This window comes from Callithrix jacchus, chromosome 9 (genome assembly GCF_049354715.1).
Source record: "Callithrix jacchus isolate 240 chromosome 9, calJac240_pri, whole genome shotgun sequence".
In the NCBI taxonomy this organism is placed as follows: domain Eukaryota; kingdom Metazoa; phylum Chordata; class Mammalia; order Primates; family Cebidae; genus Callithrix; species Callithrix jacchus.
Genome location: NC_133510.1, coordinates 131,529,069 through 131,542,282, shown reverse-complemented (window position 1 = coordinate 131,542,282; position 13,214 = coordinate 131,529,069). Strand labels below are relative to the sequence as shown.

The window sequence follows — 13,214 nt, the reverse complement described above, 5'->3', positions numbered from 1 at the left end:
CTCCTGTTTATCCATTCTCTTTATCTGTACTTGCCTGTCAGTGCTGGGGATACTGTGTCCTCCATCGGTTGTTCATCAGAGAACTCTACCACAAAGCTGCTGCCGGAAATTGAGTTTTTGAGATGCTGAGATAGTGGACACAGGAGCTGGCCACGTCACTCAGCGCCCGGACTGGATAACACTGAGAGAACAAGCTTCCCTGCTAACATGATGCATTGCCTTCATCACAGTGCTCACTTCCAGACGTGTTGACCAGGGATGGATTCTTTAGAGCTGATGTTTTCTGGGCTGTGACATAAAGGATGCATAAGATCTGAGGAGATGGAATTGGGTGTGGCAGGAATCTGGGATGAAGAACAACATAACCAAGAGATTGATGGAGGGAAAGCTCAGGAGCCCAGCACGTGAGGAGTGGGAAGGCCATCCAGGAAGATGGGATGAGGCCGCGTGCTACTCTAAATGGGGTAGGCAGTGGATCCCCACACATGTACCTTGGTAAAAATACGAGGTCCTGCTTTCCTCTTGAATTAAATAAAAATAAAGATAACATCCCCTGAAATCATCCAATGGCACAAGTGGAATTGTTTGAGGGTGTGCAAGGGACTCTCAAGAACAGCATCTAAGTCAGGGTTCCCCAGGAAAGGGTGATTTTCCTGAGAAATGCTCGGAGCCGTCTGCAGACGTTTTTGGTTATTACAAGTGTTACTGACATCTCGTCGGTAGGAGCCAGGGATGGGTCTAAACATCTTACAACACACAAGACAGTGCCCCTACCACAAATAATAATCCAGCCTACAATGTCCATAGCACTGAGGCTGACAAACTCTGATCCCATTTGATCTACACAGAAAGCCTGAGGTAGTTTGTTAGATGTTACATACATAGGAAGAAACAGAGGGAGGATTTTAATCAGAGCCTTCCCCAGCCCAGAAAGAAGAAATGTATCACAGTGGTTAAGAGTTCCTGGAGTCACGCAAAGTTCAGCGGTGAATCCCTGTCCCGCAACTTCCCAGATGAGGATTTTGTTTTTGTTTTTTTGAAAAACCCTTAAACTCTTGAGCCTCAGAATCCACTGACCCTTCGCTTAAAGCAATACACTGAAGCATTCAGCATGCTGAAGAATTCGGAGCTGCGGTTGCTGTTACCATAATTACCATTATTTCCAATATGTTGATCAGTTACAGTAACAAGCTTTTAAAACTACACCAATGTGGGGTGAGAGGAAGGGTGATATCCATATGTGAAACACAACTGGGTGATGTGTATGTGAGAAAGAAAAATCTGAAATTAAGGGAGGCGGGCTCTTTTCAGGACTTCAGAGGCGCCTGCTGCATCAGACCTCTCCGGTTTACTCAGATGATATCAGACACCTGCAAAACAGGACTTGCCTTTCTCCATCCGCCTCAAGGAGAGCCCTGATTGGATTTTCCTTCCAAGTCACTGCAGCTTACTTGAAACACAAGCCAGCCTGAATATTTTTTCCTCTCTCCATTGGTGATTTATTAACATTCCCAGACACAGAATGTCTCTCTCTCTTTGCTAAATATGGCTCGTTGTTTCTTTTTTCTTGAAACAAAAGGCACCTTGATAAATGGATTATTTGATTTCAATGCCTCTTCTGAACAAACCCCGAATATCCTTTGCTGAAATTACATAGCGCCGTCTGCAATTTCGTAACCGTCAAACTCTCCTTTAAAAGAGCAGGTACTTATATTCCCCTCTAAGCCCTTGGGGGGATATTTCTCCCCTTTTCTCTGGGAGAACTCCATAATCACTCTCAGATGCTACTCAATCAGACCCCTGGAAGTTCAGGAAAGGAGCTGTGCCTGTCGAAGACAAATGCTCTAAAATCTTCAGAATCTTGGACTTCATCAGCACAAGAAGGATGACTCGGGTAGGCACAGAGGGAAATGTTTCCCAGGCAGAGTTATAAATCTAACACGGGCTGCTTTAACGGCATGGTGTTACAGCATTTCCTCAAGTTAAGCTCAGCCCATGTCTCGCCTGGTGACCATGTGGCCAATTCCTCCACGACCTCCGCCTACCCTCCAATGCTGGCCACCCACAATGCGGCTTGGAACCCAGGTCCATCTGCAGGTGGGATCTGATCGGCTCAGACTGGGGCTCTCCCAGGACAGGGGCTCCTGTAAGGGATGGGGTGTCAGCCTCCTATGCTGCTGGAACGAGTCACCACAAACTTAGCCGCTTAAAACAACACATACTTATCTTTTTTAATAGTCCTGGAGGTCAGAAGTCTAAAATCAAAGTGTCACTGGGGGAACAACTGTGAAGAGTGGGGGAGGAGGGAGAGGATCAGAAAAATAACGAATGGATATTGGGCTTAATACCTGGGTGATGAAATAATCTGTGCAACAAACCAGCATGACTCATGGTTACCTAGGGTAACACACCTGCACATATACCCCTGAAGTGTCAGTACAGCTATGTTCCTTCTGAGTCTTCAGGAAAGAGTCTGTTTCCTTTTACTATTTTCTGGAGGTCACCTGCACTCCTCAGCCTGCAGCCTCTTTCTCTCTTCCAAGTCAGTAAATACCTAGATGGCTTCTCTCACCCCGACTTCCTGTCTCCCTCTACAGGGACCCACGTGATGACATCAGGGCCACCTGGATGATCCAGGATGATTCCCCCATCTCAGGAGCCTTACCTTAATCCCATCTGCAAAGTTCCTTTCCCCCTGCAAAGTCACGTGTTTGCAGCCTTTGGCAGTAGGGATGTAAACGTCTTTGGGGAGGGTGGCATTTTTGATTATCACAATGGGTGGAGGGAGGAACACTACTGGCACTGAGAGAGCAGCCAGTTCTGCGAGGTTTTCTGCACAGCACGAGACAGCTCGACAGCAATCAAGAATTGCCCAGATTCTGCATGACTTTGTCCCAGTGGACGTTCACAGAGGCCAGGAACCCAGTGACAGTGACAAGCAGAAAGATGATCTGAAACATCCACTAAAACACTGGGAGAAGGGCAATGGTTTCACATACTGTGGGTGTTCCAGAACTGCAGCTATGGGGTGGAGAGCGGACTTTGATGAAACTTAAAAAGTGGGTGATCAGCCGGGCGCAGTGGTTCACGCCTGTAATCCCAGCACTTTGGGAGGCCGAGGCGGGTGGATCACGAGGTCAAGAGATCGAGACCATCCTGGTCAACATGGTGAAACCCCGTCTCTACTAAAAATACAAAAATTAGCTGGGCATGGTGGCACGTGCCTGTAATTCCAGCTACTCGGGAGGCTGAGGCAGGAGAATTGCCTGAACCCAGGAGGCGGAGGTTGCGGTGAGCCGAGATCGCGCCATTGCACTCCAGCCTGGGTAACAACAGCGAAACTCCGTCTCAAAAAAAAAAAGAAAAGAAATTAGCTGGGCATGATGCCGTACACTGGTAGTCCCAGCTACTTGGGAGGCTGAGGCAGGAGATTTGCTTGAACCCAGGAAGCAGAGGTTGCAGTGAGCCGAGATGGTACCACTGCACTTCAGCCTGGGTGACAGAGTGAGACTCTGTCTCTATTTAAAAAAAAAAAAACGTTGTTGATGCATTTTGAAAATTACCTCCACAAGGCCCAGTCTGCAGATGAAATGCAATCTGCAGCAACAGAGCTTCTTCATCTGTGGCTGACACATCCATAGTGACCGAGCACAGGAGCAAGTGTCAGCACTCCATCCGGCCTTCTAGATATGCTTGTTACGATATTACTTTACTCTGAATTATTTTTCCTCCCTATGATACAGCACTATGCTGATTTGTTTTTAATTATGTCTATATGTAGGTTACCCAATTATGGATTTCATTTCATGGCTCATAAAGGTGAGGACTGAGAATGACTGGTGTTCATCTAACCTAGGGGTTGACAAACTTTTTCTTAATTGACCATATAGTAAATACCTTAGGTTTCTGCAGGCTAGGAGACAAAAATCAATATAATATGGGTGCTTATATAATCATTAAAAATGTAAATACCATATTTAGCTTGCAGGCTGTGCCAAAACAGGTGACGGGCTAGATTTGACCCATGTTCTGCAGTTTCTCAATCCCTGGTGTAAATTAAACAGGGCAGTTCCGAGCCGGTTCCCAGTACCTGGTCCAGTTACACACAGACCTAAACCTGTGATTCTCAAACAGAGGCAGTTTTGCTCCCAAGGGGACATTTGACAACGTCTGGAGACTTTTTCCATTGTCAACAATGGGGCTGGGTGGCACTGGGAGGGAGCTGGGCACTGTGGCTCAAGCCTGTAATCCCAGCACTTTGGGAGGCTGAGGCAGGTGGATCCCTTCAGGTCAGAAGTTCAAGACCAGCTTGGCCAACATGGTGAAACCCCGTCTCTACAAAACATGCAAAAATTAGACAGGTATGATGGTGTGTGCCTGTAATTCCAGCTACTCAGGAGGCTGAGCAAAGTGAATCACTTGAACCTGGAAAGTGAAGTGTGCAATGAGCTGAGATTGCGCCACTGCACTCCAGCCTGGGCAACAGAGTGAGACTCTGTCCCCCAACCCAAAAAAAGAACGGGGTTTGGGGGTATCCTGTTAGCATCTAGTGGGCAGACAGAGGCCAGGGATGCAGCTTAACACTCTACACTGCAAGGAACAGCCCCCCCGCCCCAACCTGGACACCACACACATAGAATTATCCAGTCCCAAAGCTCACTGTGCTGCACTGGGAAAGCCCTGCTCCAGGCCAAACTGGGCCAAGGAATTCTGAGGAGAAGTGTTTTAGGATTTCAGGGAAAGAGGGTCCCTCACTCCTAAGAGAAGCACAGAAGCAAATGCCTTCCACCCCAGGGGCCACTGAGGGAGTAAATCTCCCCTTAATACTGTCATCCATCTGGAATCTGTGCATGAAGTGCCCGAGACAAGGCCAGCCACGGGTGGGCACAGGGAGGGAAGGGCCATGCTTTTATGCCAGGGTTGGCCCAGTGAGGGGCCTGGGACAAGCTCGCTGAGATCTCCCCCTGCCGCTGCCCTTCCGACCCTGTGAGCCAGTGGACCTCACAGTGCACGGGGGTTTTCTCTTACTCTCAGCCAAAAGCTTCTCAAAAGGATCCATCTTGTTCTGTCCAAAGTGCGGTAACTCTGCTTCACAGTCACACAGAGAAGGAGTCAGCATACTTTCTTCTGTCAAGGCCCAGGCAGTAGGCATTTCAGGCTTCACGGGCCAAATGGTGTCTGTTGCAACTACTCAGCCCTCCTGCGACCGCAGCCGGAGACAAATGCCAACCAGTGACTCTGTCTGTGTTCCATAAAAACTTGCCTTTTTTTTTGAGACGGAGTTTTGCTCTTATTGCCCAGACTGGGGTGCAATGGCGTGATCTCAGCTCACCACAACCTCCGCCTTCCGGGTTCAAGTGATTCTCCTACCTCAGCCTCCCAAGTGGCTGGGATTACAGGCATGTGCCACCGCGCCCAGCCCTAACACTTTACTTTCAAACAACAGAATTTTAATTCCACGTGTCAGAAACACTACTACTCTATTAAAATATTTTTTCCAACTATCTAAAGATGTAAAAATGTAAAAAAAAAAATCATGAGTTTTCAGGCCACCACATAAAAACCGGTGGTGCGCTGGCTTTGACCCATGGGCCATGGGGTGGGGGCTCCCGACAGAGAGGAAGCCTTTCCAAGTCGTGTTTCGCCTACAGGAGAACTTTCTTAGTGTTTTCTTCTGCGCATTTCACAATCTGAACCATAGACCAGGTTTACCTGTTCGATTCAAAATGCAAACATGGTTTTCACTATGCCTCCCATACAGTTTGGAAATGAAAACCAAAAAAAAAAAAAAAAAAAAAATCGGGAGGGATTTAGAGCTGCATAATATAAGCATTTACAGCAGAATTGAAATAACTGCCTTTGCTGCTCACATAGCATATGGTTTGAGAATGTTTCACTGTATCTATTCAAAGAGGGAGGCATCCATTTATCACAGATGGTGACATTATTTATGATGGAAACTTACATTAATCCTGAGCGTCCCAATTATCTCAATTCATATAAATAAAAAGGAACAGCATTCCTGTTCTTTATGGTGGTCTTTTTCCTCAAAAATAAAGAGCTTGTTTTTAATATGGTCCACGTATTTTCTTTCCACTAATTACAGATAATTTAAAAAAACCTGTATGTACCATTGAGTCATCGGCATTTTTCCCCCACATGTGAGTTTCATCTGCTTGCCAGTTAGCATCTGTAGCTTTGTTTGGTTTATACCAGCATTCAGAATGATTATATTAATGAGAAGTCTTAGGGGACACACTAGAAAATGCTTTCCTGATGACTGAGTAAACAAAAAGAAAAAAGAATACACCAGAAGATAAAAGCCATTTTCTCTTTCATTTTATAGCCTTTAACTTGTGAAAAGAACATTTAAACTGAGCTTTCCAATAGGGAATAGGGAATTATAAGGGAGAATCCTGAAAAGCCAATGGGGAAAAAATTCCTTAAGTGGAAGGTGACATCTTTTATCCTTGTTGACACCTGGATTATTGAGACATGCAGAGGACACCAGGGAAACCACCCATCAGTGCCCTGTGGGTTGGGGTGCTACATATTATATAGAGACTTCTTTATACTTTCAACAACCTCATACATGAAGTTGTTTTATTATCCCCAATTTTCACAAAAAGAGACGAGACCCAGAGAGATTAAGTAATTCAGCCAAGGTCACACACCTAAGAATTCTGAAATCAGAATTTGAACTCAGGATCCCTGCACTCACTCCTGTGCTATCCTGTCTCAGAGCACAGGCTTTATTTTATGGATGTTCTTATTTTACTAATTTCTTATTTTTCACTTCAGAAGGTCAACGTGCCAACATCATAACAAGGTTGAAGGGAGACATGTCTCACATGAGCGTCAAAACCCAATCATCACCCTTATGAACTACAAAAGGACCCAGGCTTTACTTCAAATCCATTTGTCACTCTGGCTCCCTTTTTCCAGAGAAAGAGAGAGCGTCGGTGCTTGGTAGACACAAGGTTGCTGTACTGCCACTGGCTGATGCTCAGGTCAGTCTAGAGATGCTGAAAGCCATCTTGCAAGTACAGTTAACATTGAGGAAAGAAAGATGGGGAGATGGAGCCCCTGAATTCAGCAGCGCCTGAAGCTGGAGATCCCTGTACTTTTCCCCTTTGCGGCTTGAGCCAGCCTGAGATGCCTTCCTGTCATTCTTAATTGACTGATGCCCAGCATCCTGTCTGATGGATGAAGCCACTGAGCTTACTGTGGTTCTTATTTAATATTGCACCAGCAAGACATCCATCTCGGTCTTAATGTTAATGAGGGTGAAAAAAATCAACAGAGGGATAGGATAAGGAACCACCTTCCCTCAATCCACATTCACTAAGAGGCTTGTCTGTGCCCCATGCTGCCTTGCTTCTGTAGGGAGCATACGAATAATTAAGCTGTGTTTATCAAGCTCATGGGAGGCTGTGCAGAGGGGAGGAGACCTGTTGCAATAGGGAAGGGCTCCGATGGGAAAAAGTCCGCAGGGGCATGTGATACGACAGGTGAGGGCAGCCATGCACCCTAATCGCTGTTTAGAAGCAGAAATGAGGGCCATGTGAGGAGGGAAGCAAGAGGACTCCATACTGCGGGAGTGCAAGGTTAGAACGCAGAAGAGGGAGGAGCACTGGGACCCATGTCTTGAAGGAGGAAATGTCCCGGGGGAAGGGCGAGTGCAAGCCACCTCCATGGGTACCAACTTGCTAACACGCTGATTTTGAATTGCCAACCTGTAGTAAGAGCAAAAGGCAGACCCACTTGTGCTCTGTTTTATGGTGGTTTGTAAGTTTCTCTGTGGAATACAGACCCCTTCTCATGACCTTCCACTTCCGCCCGCGTTGCTGCAGTGCTGTTGCCGGGTGCTGCAGGCCCCTGACGGTTGCAATTGTTCCAGAAAGATGCACCTTCCTTTGCAAACTCACAACCCACAAAAAAAGACACTCAAGGGACATGAAAGGGATCATGTTGGAAGACACACGGCGAAGCCCCATCCAGAACTTTCTCTCTCCCCCAAGGGATGAAAGCCTTCAGGTTAAGCAAAGCTTGCGGCTCCTGGGCACAGGTGGAGACACAGTATGCTGGAGGAAAAGGAAGAAACCACCTCTACCCATCGGGGAGTGGCAGAGAGGTGTCCTGAGCCCAACTACTAGAAGGCTTCCCGACCCAGAAGCCGGTGAAACTGGGGGGAGCAGCAGCCACTGGTCAGAGCTGCCGATGTGTGGTGAGGGCACCTAATTGGAAGCCACTGATGCTTCTAAGTGCCATCTGCTGACCTAAGATGTTCTCTGGTCACCCTAGGGTCACTCCCACTCCTGAGCACAGGCAGATGTGCCTCAGGTGCCCGCTGCGGCTTTGCCCCGATTGGAAGTAATGTAAGTGTCTATCCACCGTAAAGTGCCTGAACACAGCAAACCCGAGGAGAGAATGCTGTGAAGACAGGAAGAGAGGAGAGAATGCTGTGAAGACCGGAAGAGAAGAGAGACCGAGGGCCTGTGGAGAGGGTGGCTCCAGGCCAGCCCCCGGGCTCCGATCACAGCCCGGCCACTTCCTAGCTGTGATGTCGGGTGCTCACTTAGCCGGTCTGTGCCTCTGTGCCCATCTGTAGAAGCAGCTTCATAACAGCACACTCCTCTTGGGACTATTTTGAAGAGTAAACAAGTTACTAGAAGTGCTCAGTCATGCCTGGCACATGGTAGGTCCTCAAACACATTACCTATTAATTATTTTTTAACTTGAGTTCTGGGACACATGTGCAGAACGTGCAGGTTTGTTACATAGGCATACATGTGCCACGGTGGTTTGCTGCACCCATCAACCCACCATCTAGGTTTTAAGCCCCACACGCATTCGGTATTTGTTTAATGCATGCAAATTTTTGTAATTCTCTCTCTCCCGTTGCCCCCCAGCCCCCACAGGCCCCGGTGTGTGACGTTCCCCTCCCTGTGTCCATGTGTTCTCATTGTTCAACTCCCACTTATGACTGCCTATTAATTCTTTGCTACTATTGGGATGCAGCTGGAAGGAGAACTACACGTGCTAGCACAGAAACATCTCCAAGATGCGCTGCTGGGGGAAAACCCAGTTGTAGAGAAATGCCAATTACATAAAAACAATCACCAGCATTTATAATAATTATGTTTTCTCTGTAGTTGTTCCCCCAGAGAACTTCAGAGAAGCACTACTCAGAGCTTATCCAACAGCTCCACGAACTCACGAAGGACGCGGCATCCACGTGTCACCAACCCTACCAAAGGGCTTCATGCCCATGATCACAGCAAAGCTGCTACCCATCCAGTCATTGCCTCTGAGTTTCAGGAGAAGCAAATCAAGGGAAAAATGTCTGTCCTACATAAGTCTATTTACTTGACCTTTTTTTACTGGCCTGGGTAACCCTCTCAGTGAACATCAGTTTATATATCCTTGCCATCCTGGCTCATAATTACACCACCACAAGGGGGTCTGGGAAGGGGATTGCAGTTGCTCCCCAACTTAGGATACTGCAACGTAGATTTTTCCACTTTATGATGGTGTGAAAGTCATACCCGTTCAATAGAAACTGTGCACTGAATACTCAGAGTTTAAAAGGGGAGTTTCCCTGCACAAGCTTTCTTCTTTGGTCTGCTGCCATGTGAGACGTGCCTTTCACCTTCTGCCATGATTGGGAGGCCTCCCCAGCCACGTGGCACTGTGAGTGCATTAAACCTCTTTCTCTTGTAAATTGCCCAGTCTTGAGTATGCCTTTATCAGCAGAGTGAAAATGGATGAATACATCATCTTTAAAGAAGTGCGTATTTCAGCTTTGCATGCACTTAAAGACGGCTGTGTGCCAACAGCCAGGACATGAGCTACAAGAACAAGTTGTTGGGTGGGGCTTCAAGGAAACGTGCCTTAAAAAGAGCACAGCTGAGCCATTTTCAGGTACCTCTGCCCATCTGCCCTTTCTTTTTGGCCCAATTGCAATGCTGATGTGACACTAGAGATGTAGCAGCCTTTTTGTGACCATGAGGCAGGGAGCCCATGCTGAGGATAACTGAGTGGAATAACAGGAGGCACTGGGTCCCCCTTGGCATCTCAAAGCATCATGCCAGCCTGCACAGCCCAACACCAAACTCCTTTCCTTCTTCAGCCCAGCATCTAGCGACACCTTCCCGTCTCAGAAGGAAGCTAGGAGATGTTGGATGCACATAGATTTATATTAATATATGCCAAACACTGAAATTGGAATACAAACTCTTCCCAAACACTGGACTATTAAAGACAAAATTGATTCTCAGCAAAATAAGCAAGGGCTGTTAATTCGTGGGCCTGCGGTGGTTAAGTCCACTGTCTGTCAGTTTCCTCTCAGCAAGGACGCCAGGGTTCTAGGAAGGAGAGTCCATTTTATAGAATAAAAGAGGAAATCCTGAGACAGCGTCTGATTGGCAAGCGTCCTATAAAAATGGGAATTCTGAAAGTGGGGAGAGACTTAGTCTTCATGTACATTTGACGGCCCTGGATTGGCTGGAAGTGAGCAAGGTAGGAATTGGGGGATATTTCAAAGGAGGAAGATTGTTCCTTCTCCCTGTGTCTCCTCCCTGTCCTTCCCCTGGACCACACACTGTGGTCCTTCATGACTTTCTGGGGTCAGGCTCTCTCACACTCAAATCGTATTTGAGAAACTGGAATATAAGCTCTTTCAAATCAGGCAGGCAGTCGAGAAGGAAGAATATGCTTTTGCATCAGGCATGAAAAGGTGAAAATCCTCACTCACTAACTCAGCTGCCTGGGCAAGTGGCTACACCAGTTCAAGCCTTTCTTTTTCTTTTCTTTTTTTCTTTTGAGACGGAGTCCCGCTCTGTCATCGCCCAGGCTGGAGTGCAGTGGCATGATCTTGGCTCACTGCAACCTCCGCCTCCCTGCAACCTCTGCCTCCCAGGTTCAAGCAATTCTTCTGCCTCGGCCTCCTGAGTAGCTAGGATTACAGGCGTGTGCCACCACGCCTCGCTAATTTTTGTGTTTTTAGTAGAGATAGGGTTTTACCATGTTGGCCAGACTGGTCTTGAACTCCTAACCTCATGATCCACTTGCCTCAGCCTCCCAACATGCTGAGATTACAGGCGTGAGCCACTGTGCCCAGCTGAGCCTCTCTTAATGAATGAAGTAGAGTGACAACTCACCTCCCCGCCAGGGGCTGCTGTAGAGGCTTATTAAAATCCCTACAAGAGTGCCTCAAAGCACCAAGCTCCCTGTCTCCATAGAGAAAAGGGTCTGTGTTGCAGGCACACGTCTCTGAGAGAGAGAGAGAGAGAGAGAGAGAGAGAGAGAGAGAGAGAGAGAGAGAGAGAGAGAGAGAGCGAGCGCAGAGGGTGAAGGAGGCTCTGCAAAGGTTTTATCAAAGATTCAGATCATAGATAGTAGGCATTTTATGACAAGAAGCAAAATTGAGGATGCTATGTAAGTATTTACACAACCATTTAAAATGAAATCATTTAAAAATATAATGATTATTCTTAGCTTGAAGGCCATATAAAAGCAAACAGCAGGGGTTTGGCCCAAGAGTTCTAGCTTGCCAGACCCCTGGTCTAGAGTCTGTGTGGGGAGAAAACTGCGCAGGCTCTCAAGGCTGACTACCTGAATTTCAGTCCTTTTTCTGCCACTTGGCGTCTGGGTGACCTTGAGCAAGGCGGTTCATTCTTCATGCCTCCGTTTTCCTATCTATGGAATGGGCCAATAGTACCAACTATCCTACCTCCTAAGGCTGGTTTGAGCATTAGCTATATAAGATGATTAAAACAGAACCCAATATGCAGAAGGTGTTCAATAAACGCTAACTAGGATGGTTCCCTCACCACGTCCAGCACACAGACCAGGGCAACTTCATCTTTTGCTGGGCTCTGGGGTCCTTGGGGAAAGCGGATGGATATTGAAGATCCTTTTCCTGAAGGGAATACATGTTCCCACTTAACATACATGTGCAGAGGAGGGAGTCAGGGCCTCCTTCTTCCACCGACCACAGCGAGCCTCTCACATGAGGTCTGTCCTCAGCTCCTGTGAAGGATGCTGAATAAGCTCTTGGAAAAATGATGAGAAAGGGCCTCCTGACCTTCCCAAAGGCCACTCCTCAAAGACCATCCTGCTGGCCAGCTGCCAGCGTGGAGTTAGGATCTAAGTGTTAGCACCAGTCCTGCTGCGGGGGCCCTGAAACTGTGGCATGCTGCGTGGGTACCAGTTGGAGAGCGTGTCATTGCAAGAACCCCTCCATTAGAGTGGCTTGAGAACCTGCATTTCCAAAAATGTTCTCAGGAGATGCTGACGCAGCTGGCCCAGGAACCTGCTTTGAGAACCGTAGAGCTAAGGCATTGGCCTCCACTCACCGGAAGCTGATAAGACGCACCAAGAGGACAGCACACAGCTCTTCACGGGACAGCTTCAACAGGAAAGCCTGGGAAGCTAGAAGATGACCTGATTCGAAAAGCAACCCTGTATCTGCCTGTACCAAAAAGCATCCCTGTGTCTTCTCTCCTTGGCCACCCCTCGGCCCAGGCCACCTGTGCAGATGACCTGGATGGCACCACAGCCTCTCCCTGGGCTCCCAGCTTTGCTCTTTCGAGGCTGTTACCCATTTCCCCTTTCAGCACAGGGAATCTTGACACGCCAGAAATCAGACTCTGTCCCGTCTGACCTAAAACCCTGTAGACAGAATAATGCCCCCTCTCCTAGAGACGGCCTCATCCTCATCCGTGGAGTCTGTGTTATGTGAGGTTGCAGGGACAGGGAGGCAGAGGCGAGGCTGAAGGTGGGGGCTGGTGGTCAGTCAGCTGACAGTAAGACAGGAGGATCATCCAGAGTGATAGGGGGCTCCCCATGTGACTTGAGGTTCTTAGGAGGGGAGGAGGGGCCTGCTGCAGTGGCTCACACCTATAATCCCAGCACTTTAGGAGGCCATGATGGGAGGATCATGAGGTCAAGAGACAGAGAGATCATCCCGGCCAACATGGTGAAACCCTGTCTCTACTAAAAATACAAAAATTAGCCGGGTGTGGTGGCACATGCCTGTAGTCCCAGCTACTTGGGAGGCTGAAGCAGGAGAACTGCTTGAACCCAGAGGTAAGAGATTGCAGTGAGTCAAGATCGTACCACTGCAATCCAGGCTGGTGACAGAGTGAGACTGTCTCAAAAAAAAAAAAAAAAAAAAAAGAGTGGAGGAGGGAGGCAGCAGAGGAGGCCTG

General features: G+C 47.8%; 1 protein-coding gene and 1 non-coding gene across 2 annotated transcripts in view; both read right to left on the bottom strand.

Moving 5' to 3' along the window:
• TMEM132C (transmembrane protein 132C) overlaps positions 1 to 13,214 on the bottom strand; it is a 446,814-nt gene that overhangs the window by 309,335 nt on the left and 124,265 nt on the right. The window lies entirely within an intron of this gene.
• On the bottom strand, positions 6,796 to 6,897 carry LOC118144706 (small nucleolar RNA U13). Its single transcript, XR_004729452.1, has one exon. It is a non-coding gene; the product is annotated as a small nucleolar RNA U13 (small nucleolar RNA).